Below are 10,689 nucleotides of genomic sequence, written 5' to 3' on the forward strand. Positions count from 1 at the left end.
TGACTTACCTAAGGTAATACATTTATTGAATGACAAAATTGCAACTAGATTCCATTGTCTTGATTCCTTTCTGCTGTTACCATACTGACTCCCCAATACTTGAGAAACTCAACGCCTATATAATTTTATAATAGAAGCCTCATATGACACACAAAAAAAAAAACACTTCAGTGGTTAGAAGTCAATGTCTTTGCATAATAACTGAATTGCAAACCTTTTTAAAAAGTACTTCCACTTTTTTTTTAACCACTGGAGAGAATCTGGGTTAAAATCACCTTTCTGCTTATGGCCAAAACACTTCTCTCTGGGCCTGTTTTGTTAACTGTAAAATGAAGGGATTAGATTCTGTTTCCAAAATCCCTTCTTTGTCTGGTCAAGTTCCCTATGACCTCTTAAAAACAACCCACAGTTCACAACCTAGGGTTGCCAAGAAATCCTTCAAGTATCTAAGAAGGTTCAACCAACCCCACTATTCAGGAGGCAGATTATCCTGTTTTCTGAGTTATGCAGGCCTTTGGCTTTTCTGCCTTTAGGAGCTGTAATCCAATCTTCTACTCTCTTTGTGCCTTAGGAAGCACTAATCTTAAATAAAAAAAAAATAAATAAATAAAAACCTCTTCCCTTGAGAAGCCTGAAACTCTCTTTGTGAATAAGAAGTTAGAGAATTATTATCTGTGTTCACCTTTAACACCATCCCTCCTGAGAGAAAACTAAGAACTATTCTAATGAGGAAGAGCCCTTACACTATACTACCACTTCACTAATTTGAAAATCCCCTTCCTGTTCCTAAAAGGATTGAAATGACTTGTGATACTATTTAAAGTACACTAAATAGGTATCAAGAGACCTAAGTTCTAATATGAGGTCTACTACTCACTCACTGAGTGACCATAGGCAAGTCACTTCATAATTCTGGGTCTGTTTCTACCTTTGTAAAACAAAGCGGTTGGGCCCCTAAGCACTAACATTCTATGCTCTTCCTTATAAAGCCATCACAAGTCTGACTTTTCAAGTCGGCAATCTCATTGCCTGGGTTTGTACTACCAGAGTAGAAAGAGCACTGGATTGAGGAGCCAAGAGTTTCAGGTTCTAGATGATGATGTCACTGTGTGCGACCCTGAGCAAACCATTTCACCAGTGTTTGTCTCAGTTTCCCCATCTGTAAAGTGACACGGTTAGGCTAGATGATTTCGAAGGCTCCTTCCAATTCTAAGGTTCTGTTTCAGTAAATTCTGTGATTCAACCGCAAGATTAGCATTCCCCACGAAGAAGAGAGGTGCCACAAATGAAACTAATCTTCCTTGCTCTGACCCTCCCATTTCTACTTGACCTACATCAAAGTAAAGGGTGGAGCACTTCCTACTCCCTAGTGGCCAGGTAAGGCTGGCCCAGAATTAGCCTGCCCTTTCTTCCCTCCATTCCGCCCAGGATCTGATTGCAAAGGGTCTGCCAGAGGAGCGGGGCGGTTCAAAGCTGCTGGAGGCCTCCCAGAGAAATGGGCTGCACGCTTGCAGGCAGCGCAAGGCCGGAGGTATAAACGCTGCACTTCCACCCCTGGCCAGCTGCACTCGCCTCTCTCCCTGGCCCCGACCACGCTGCACCGCAACCCCCTGATGCCCCAATGTGGCCCAGGCTGGATGACTCCGAATTCCACAGCGCCTTTCGCTCAGCTCACCTCTCCACTTGCCGGGCCGGCTTTCCGGAGGAGGCGGCCATGCAGCAGTGACGTGCCCCAGCCCACGTCAGGGAAGCGCAGACCAGCTGATCGAGCCTGAGCCGGAGGGGAAGGAACGTAGGGATCTAGCCCGGTTTTCAAGATATAGCCACGCCCCCTCTCTGTGACGTCAGCGAACCTTATCCCTGTGGCTGTCCACCTTACCCCGAAATTACCCAGCAGAGGGCTAGATCCCAAGGTTTAAGTAGAGTCGGCCTTGAACTTGCATGCTGTGCTTTGCCCGAGTGTCTGCAGGCTTTTCTGCAATGTAAATGGAGGCTAACCCCCTTTTTAAAAAAAATAGAAAAAAAAAAAAAAGGAGAACCTTCCTAGGTCCTGGGTGCATGCCCTCCTTCCCGTGCAGAAATCAGAAAAAAAAATAAAAAAAAAAAAGGGACACAAAAGGATGAACGGTTAAGCCTTCTCAATTACTTCCTGCTTGGAAAGGAGAGTTTACCGAGGCTGGAGAAGGAGAGGCCCTATGCTGAGCTGAAATGGTGGGATTTCAGAGACGTAAAGGAGGGCTAGAGAAAAGGGAACAGTGTCTAGGACTAAGAGAAACCAGGTCACTGTTATATACACCCACGCTGGTGGTGAATACGCTGGAATGTGTTTATAATGGAGTTGGCCCTCTGTAGGTCGCTAGAGGATTTTCCAGGCCAGCCTCGTTTTAACCCGATGATTTAGTCCATGTTCTTCCCTTGGCCTGGGGGAAGGGCCTTTTGGAGGACACAGCCCCAGCCATGGAGCCCCAGTCCTAACTATAGCTCACATTTATCTCCTTTGCGATTCATAAAACAGCCCTAACTAGAACCCTGGGGACAAAGTATTTACTGCTGGAGGTACAGTGGGTAGGGTTTGATTTTTTTTCTTTTTTAACCAAAGAAATAGAAATCAGAGAAAGTATACATATCTCATATGTGTGTATAAAGATATATAGATGCCAGACAACAAGGATTCTTATTTCTTTACAAATGAGGAAAATGTGACTCAAAAAAAAAAAAAAAGTTGGAATGATGTGTCCAAGGCGACAGAGCAAGGGACTAAGCTGAGATTTAGGAGTCACATTCCCAAGCTCTTTCTACAGTCCCCTAAAAGTCTTTTTACTATAGGACATCAAAGTGAAGAACCTTTTGAGCCCCATGAGAATTACCAGAGTTCCAATCTTTCTTCCAAATTAATGAAAACTTTGGACCTACAGGGAAAAAAAGAGCTAAAGAATTTGCACCTCCAGAAAATCTTAAGAGTTCAGCTTCTGTGTATCTGCAACTAAGGCTCCAATCCCCAACAGTAGGAAAAGCAGTCTTGAAATGTCTTTCAGGCAGATCATAGAATGTTAACCCTGGAAGGGATTTTGAAGCCCATCTAGTCCAACCTCTTCATTTTATAGATGGCAAAATGAGACCCAGAGCGGGGAGGGGGAGAACGAATTTTTCTAATATTTCATCATAACAGGTGCAGCTGAGAGCTAAGAGGAAAATGTGAGTGGATTTTGAAGAGGCAAATATACCCTTCCATGGGAAAACGAACCAAGCTAGCTTTATTTCATATTATTCCTTTTTTCCACCTTCTTTGTACCAGCCAAACTGTTCTCCATGCAAGACACCACATCTTCAGCTTCTATAACTTTCTTTGAAAAACAAAACAAAACAAAACAAAAAAATCCTCCATATCTGGAGTGTTCTTCTACCTAACTCTACCTTGTAGAGTATCTAGCTTTTTCCTACCATAGGAGAGATTCCCCTTTCCTACAAGAGACCCTTCCTAACCAAATCCCCAGTTATTTATATTCTATCCTTAATGTTACTTTGTCTATACTTTATATGGACTTACTTCTGTACATGTTCTAGTTCCCTGGTAGAATGAAAGCTCCTTGAAGGCAAGGACTATTTCAACTTTGTCTTCATATCTCCAATGCCAAGAACAGATTTACATAGTAGGCACTTAATGCTTACTGAATTGAATATTTGAGATTTGATGAGGGAGATACATGGTATACAGTAACAAATGAATATTTCACAAATGCCATTTTAGTGAATAATAACACAATGTACATTTACATTGTAACACTTCATGGTTTCCCCGACTTCCCTTACACCCCTGGTTCATCATCCTGTCAAACTCCTGAAACTTCACTTGACCTCACCACATACAAGAATGGTCATATATCCTAACCCATAATTATTCTATCTCTACAACCCACTTCTCTAGCATTCCTATCTTTGATCACAACCTCCTATAATTTTATCTCTGCCTTAGCTTCATTTTTCCTAAACCTATGTCTTCATCTTGACCTTTAATCACTCTAGCTCTTGCCTAACTCTTCAAATCCATCATACGTGTTTTGATTTTATGGGATCATAAGATCATAGCAGAGAGTTTATAGGCCATCAAGTCTAACCACCTCATATTGTAGATAAGGAAGGCACAGAAAGAGTAAATGATTTCCCCAGGATCACACAGCTACTAAATATCTGAGGTGGGATTTAAGCACAGGTCTTTCTTGACTCCAAGTCCATTGCCCTATCTATATTACATAACTTTCCTCTCTTCGAAATGTTTATAGTTAATCTGTTCAACTCTTGATTCCCTCGTCTCCTCATCATACTGCTGCTTAAGCTTTGCCAAATCTTAGCCCTAGATTGTCCACATTGGCCACTCTCTCTGCTCTACTCACCCGAAGCTGATTGCCATTTTGGGAAATATTAATTGATTTGTGTTACCTGCTCTCACCTGAACTCTCGTTGCTATATGGCAAACCTTCTTTCATTCTTCCCTAATGCAGCAGTTATGCCAAGCTTTCTAGTCTCTCCTTAAGCCTCCTATACTGACCCCTCCCCTTTGTTATGATTAAAAATCTCTAGAGGCTATGTATTAATTTAAAATTATTTATTAGTAAAAGTTGAAAGAGAGAGTAAAAAAAGGAAGAGAGAGAGAGAACAAAGAGGGGGGGCACCCATTTGGGTACCCTAACGAAAATGCTCCCTTGGGGACATGAATAGGCAATTTTCAGATAAAGAAATCAAAACTATCAATAAGCACATAAGAAAGTGTTCTAAATCTCTTATAATTAGAGAAGTGCAAATCAAAACAACTCTGAGGGACCACCTCACACCTAGCAGATTGGTTAAAATGATAGCAGGTGAGAGTAATAAACGTTGGAGGGGATGTGGCAAAATTGGGACATTAATGCATTGCTGGTGGAGTTGTGAATTGATCCAACTATTCTGGATGGCAATTTGGAACTATGCCCAAAGAGCAATAAAAGACCCTTTGATCCAGCCATACCATTGCTGGGTTTGTACCCCAAAGAGATCATAGATAAACAGACTTGTACAAAAATATTTATAGCTGTGCTTTTTGTGGTGGCAAAAAACTGGAAAACAAGGGGATGCCCTTCAATTGGGGAATGGCTGAACAAATTGTGGTATATGCTGGTGATGGAATACTATTGCACTCAAAGGAATAATAAACTGGAGGAATTTCATGTGAACTGGAAAGACCTCCAGGAATTGATGCAGAGTGAAAGGAGCAGAGCCAAAAGAACATTGAACACAGAGACTGATACATTGTGGTAAAATTGAATGTAATGGACTTCTGTACCAGCAGCAATGCAATGACCCAGGACAATTCTGAGGGACTTATGGCAAAGAACACTACCCACATTCAGAGGAAGAACTACAGGAAACACAGAGAAAAAAAAAACAACAATTGCTTGAACAGTTGATGCGGACATGATTGGGGATGTCCACAATCTATCAATAATGTGGAAATAAGTCTTGATTGATGACGAATGTTAAAACCAGTGGAAATGTGTGTCAGCTATGGGGGAGAGGTGAAGAGGGGTGAAAGGGAAAGTAAAAACATGAATCATGTAACCATGGAAAATTTTTCAAAAAAATAAAATATTTTTTTAAAAATGCTCCCTTGGCTACAGCTTCTGGCTATAACCTAAGTAACTACTGGCCAAGCTAAGCCAGTCAGATGAGGCTAGTACTCCAGAGAAGGGAGAGAGAGTCCTAAGCCAAAGAGAACCTGATATTGGCCTTGTCCCCTTTCTTTTCAGTTAATCTCTCCTCCAGTGTCTCTGGCCAGACTTAACCTCAGACCATGTCCCCAGTCCTAAAGTCTTGACAAATCACCCATGGAGACTTCTGAAAATCAGGACTTCAGATAGCCACAAGGCATCATATGGCTTGATGGCATCCTGTCTAATGAGATGAGTTAGGTGGAATAAGAGGGTACACTTAATTTCACACCACTTCCAATTCAGCAGAGGATTTTGTCTCTTGTTTAACTGAAAAAGGAGATGGTCCATTATCATCATCATCATCTTCTTCTCTGATATTCTACACTTAAATAGCCCTCTTTATCATTATTCATTCTCTCTTTTTTTTTTTCACTCTAGTCTCTGCCAAAAGTGGCCATTCTCATTAGGCCCAATCCTGCTACTTGGACCCTTGTTCCCATCCCCATCTATTTTCTCCAGGAGCTTGTTTCTCATTTCTGTCATCTCCAATTTTATCTTCTTGCTCTTTTCCTGCCACCTATAAATGTAGCTCTGCTTTTTGAGGTACCAGGACTTTATAATCATATCCTTAAAACAAAACTCAGTTTTATGAAACCTCAAAGTCTCATATTTTTAATCCCTCTCACATTCTGGACAAGAATTATTTTTTTTAATTTTTTTTATTTTTAAACCCTTAACTTCTATGTATTGGCTCATAGGTGGAAGAGTGGTAAGGGTGTGCAATGAGGGGTCAAGTAACTTGCCCAGGGTTACACAGCTGGGAAGTGTCTGAGGCCAGATTTGAACCTAGGACCTCCCATCTCTAGGCCTGACTCTCAATTCACTGAGCTACCCAGCTGCCCCCAAGAATTATTTTTAATTAAGTTTTATTTTCCGTTCTGAATTCTCTTCTCTCTTTCCCCTACCTATTGAGAAGGCAAGAAAAGTGAAACTTATTATTACATAATAAGTTTCATTTATATACATATATACATATATAACATCACAAAGCAAATTTCCATATTAGGCTTGTCTAAAAATAATAATAAGATAAAGAAAAAAAGAAAATATGCTTCAATTTACATTCTGAATCCATCAATTGTCTATCTAGAGGTAGAAAACATGTTTCATTATGAGCCCTCTGGATTTGTGGTTATCAGAGTCTTTCAAAGTTGATTTTTATTTTTACAATATAGACATTTTCTGGTTCTGTTCACTTTACTTTGCATCAGTTCATATAAATCTTTCCAAATTTTTCTGAAACTATCCCCTTCATTTCTTTCAGGACAACAGTATTTCATCTCATTCATATGCCTTAACTTGTTCAGTTATTCCCCAACTGATGGGTATCCCCAGGTTATAATTCTTTACCACCACAAAAAGATGCTATAAATATTTTGGTACATACGTGTCTTTTTACCTCTTTCTTTGGTCTCTTTGGAATATAGACCTAGAAGCAATATTTTTGGGGAAAAAGATATGCACTGTTTAATAGTTTTGAGGGTCCTGGACTCAAATCTGGCCTCCAACACTTCCTAGCTGTACAATCCTAGGCAAATCATTTAACTCCCATGTATAATTCTTAACACTCTTCTGCCTTGATTAGTATTGATTCTAAAACCAAAGGTAAGTGTTGTAAAATTAAATTAATGAAATAAAGTAGCCTAATAACTGAATTTCATCATTATTGGTATCCATTGTAATCACATGTGTTTTATTTTTATGCATTTAAAAACATGATTCTGAGAAAGGGTCCATAGGCTTCATTAGTATTGCCAGAACATTTTTATATGTCTATTGATAGCTTGGATTTCTTCCTCTGAAAAATTTCAGGCAGGTGTTCTTAACCTGATTTCTATGAACTTCTTTTTAAAAATAGTTTTGGAGCAGCTAGATGACTCAGTGGAAAGAGAGCCAGGCTTAGAGATGGGAGGTCCTAGACTCAAATCTGGCCTCCAACACTTCCTAGCTGTGCAGTCCTGGACAAATCGTTTAACTGCCATTGTATAATCCTTAACACTCTTCTGCCTTGATTAGTATTGATTCTAAAACCAAAGGTAAGTGTTGTAAAATTAAATTAATGAAATAAAATAATTTAATAACTGAATTTCATCATTATTGGTATCCATTGTAATCACATGTGTTTTGTTTTATGTATTTAAAAACATAATTCTGAGAAAGGGTCCACAGGCTTCATTAGATTACCAAAGGGATCCATGGCATATTAAAAAAAAAAAAAAAAAAAAAAGTTAAGAATCCTTGTGCTTCTGGGGGAGGGGGACATTTACATTTCAACCTCCACCTTCTCACCTCCCACTCACTTCTCACCTTGCAATCTGACTGCCACTCAACTGAAACTTCTCTCCCAGATTACCAATGATATAGTATTTGTAAATACCTCAATCTTCATTCTTTTTTACCTCTCTTTCTCTTTTCACACTGTGGACTGTTACCATCTCCTATATACACTCTCTTCCCTTGAATTTTCTTACAATCTTTCTTGATTTTCATCTTACCAATCTGTATCCATGGCTACATCTTTATCCATCTTCCCAAAATAATGGGAGTCCCCTAGAAATCTCTCCCAGATCCTCTTCTCTCTATACTCTTGGTGATCTCATCAGTTCTCAGGGATTCAGTAATTATCTCTATGATGATTACATCCAAATCCACTTACTTTTGCCAGTCTCTCTTGTGAATTCCAAACCCAAGTCACCAGGGGCCTGCTAGCGTATCTCCAGACATCTTAAACTGTCCAAAAACAATATCCAAAACAAAGCACATTTACTGTTCCCCAAACTGTCCCTTCATCCTACCTTCCCTAGTTTTGTCAGAGGTACCACACTATGCTTCCAGGAACCCAGTTCTCTAACTTTGTTGTCATTGTTGACTCTTCACGGCATCCCTCACCCATATTTAATCAGTTGCCAAGACCTGTTCATTCGTCCTCTACAATATCTCTTCTGTCTTCCCCTTTTCACTATCATGGCTCCCACTAGAGTGCCAGGGCCTCAATACAGAATCAAAGATGAAAGGACCAAAGGATCATAGAGCTAAAATGAACCCCAGGGGTCATCTAGTTCAATATTCACATTTTAAAGATGAGGAAACTGAGATGTATAGAGCTTAAGTGAATTTCACATTTGAAGTATTGCAATAAATTTCTAATGGCTCTCCCTAATACTCTCCCTCTTTCCAATTTATCCTACACACAACTGCCAAAAGAATCTTCCTAAAGCAAAAGTCTAACTACATCATGGTCAGAATTCATCAGTGGCTCCCTGTTGCTTCCAGTTAAAAAAAAAAAAAAACAACTAATTCCTCATCTTCATATTTAAAGCCCTCTACAGTCTGGCTCCAGTTTACCATTCCCAATTCATTTTATATTATTTTGCTTTATATACTCAACTGCTCAACATGATGATTTAGGTCTAGAATAGACCCAAGAGACCAATGAATCCTCATTTTACACATGAGGCATTGAGGCTGAGGGAATCATGGGACTTGCTTAGATTTGTACAGATAGTGTCTGTGACTGGATTTAAGCGCAGCTCTTCATAACAAGTCCAAACAATGACAACCCCACTGACAACTACATCTTAGCCAAACTGACCAACTGGCTGTTTCCTGAATTTAGCATCCTGTACCTACAAATGGCATCCCCCATATCTATAATGCATTTTCTTCTTTCTATATATAACCTTAGCTTTCTCCAGGATTCAACATAGATTCAGCTTTGAATGAAAACTCTTTACCCATCCACCCCCAGGCTCTGCCCTCAAAGTATCATTTGTTTAATTACCTCTGTACATGTTGTATGATTTGATACTTTGAATAGAAGGTCCATGAAGTCAGAGACTCTGTTAGTTTTGTTTTGGTATCCCTAATACCTAGGCTAGTGCCTTATTTAAGTGCTTCCTACATATTTGCTGAAATTATGGCATGTAAATATAACACTATTCTTGTACCATAAGAAACTGCAAATTTAAGGAACTTGAAGAAAGATGGGAAGACAAATGGAATAATGCAGATTGAACAAAGATGACAATAATAGAAATGATAATGCTAAAGGCAAACAAACATGAATTGTCAAGAATAATCTTGGTAATAATCTTGGAGAACTACAGTAGAAGCACATTCCTCCTCTCAAGAGAGACATAGAGACTATGGCTATGTAATATAGTATATGGTATGAGGCATGTTCACTATGTCATTTGGCTTTAATTAAATGGTTTTCTTAATTACAGGGAAAAGTTCAGTGTAGCAAATTTAATTTTGAAAGGATCAAAATTAAAATAACTATAGAATAAAATGAGAATAAAGTTAATGCTTGTTGAAATAAATTGAATTGAATTGAATTGAATCAATCCCTAAAGGCACAAAGACAAGGTAGAAGTAATATTTTCATTTTTCAAGGATTTGTGATTAATCAGTGGAGTACAACCTCCACTAGGCAGATAATGTCTCATCTACACCTTAGTAGAATTTGTCAGAAGTTGCTATGTCGGAAAAAAACTTTCACCTAGGAGTTGACCAATATTAGCTTGTTCCTCAGACAAAAGGCTTATACCATCACTGAGTCTATTCCTTCAGCCTTATAGAACTTGCCAAAACTTGTGATCTGGCATAGCCTCCAAGAAATCAAGGTCACCTCTATATCGCAATGAGTATCAGAGTAGGACTTATTAAACAAGTAGAAGTACCCCAACTTTACAGATAATAAAATTAAAGCTCAGAGAAGTTTAAGAACTTGTCTCATATGAAGCATTAAGTCTGGAGCCAGAATTCATATCCAGGTCTTTTAACTCCAAACACAGTGTTCTTTAGACTAATCATACCAGGCTACCCTAATGGTAGTAAAGCATTTTTTAAGAGAATGAGTGAGAACCCTAGAAGGCCTTTTGTCCCCGTTGGAGATATAACAGGAGATTTTCCAATGAGAGCCCAGTGCTTAAAGCATACACAA

General features: G+C 39.2%; 1 protein-coding gene across 1 annotated transcript in view; it reads right to left on the reverse strand.

Moving 5' to 3' along the window:
* The window catches only part of XPNPEP1 (X-prolyl aminopeptidase 1), a 64,414-nt gene extending 62,537 nt beyond the window's left edge, over positions 1-1,877 (reverse strand). The window contains exon 1 of the mRNA XM_044665564.1: positions 1,676-1,877. The gene's annotated coding sequence lies outside the window, so the exon portion shown is untranslated. The remainder of the gene's footprint in view (positions 1-1,675) is intronic.
* Between the last annotated feature and the right edge of the window lie 8,812 nt (positions 1,878-10,689).

This window comes from Gracilinanus agilis, chromosome 2 (genome assembly GCF_016433145.1).
Source record: "Gracilinanus agilis isolate LMUSP501 chromosome 2, AgileGrace, whole genome shotgun sequence".
In the NCBI taxonomy this organism is placed as follows: domain Eukaryota; kingdom Metazoa; phylum Chordata; class Mammalia; order Didelphimorphia; family Didelphidae; genus Gracilinanus; species Gracilinanus agilis.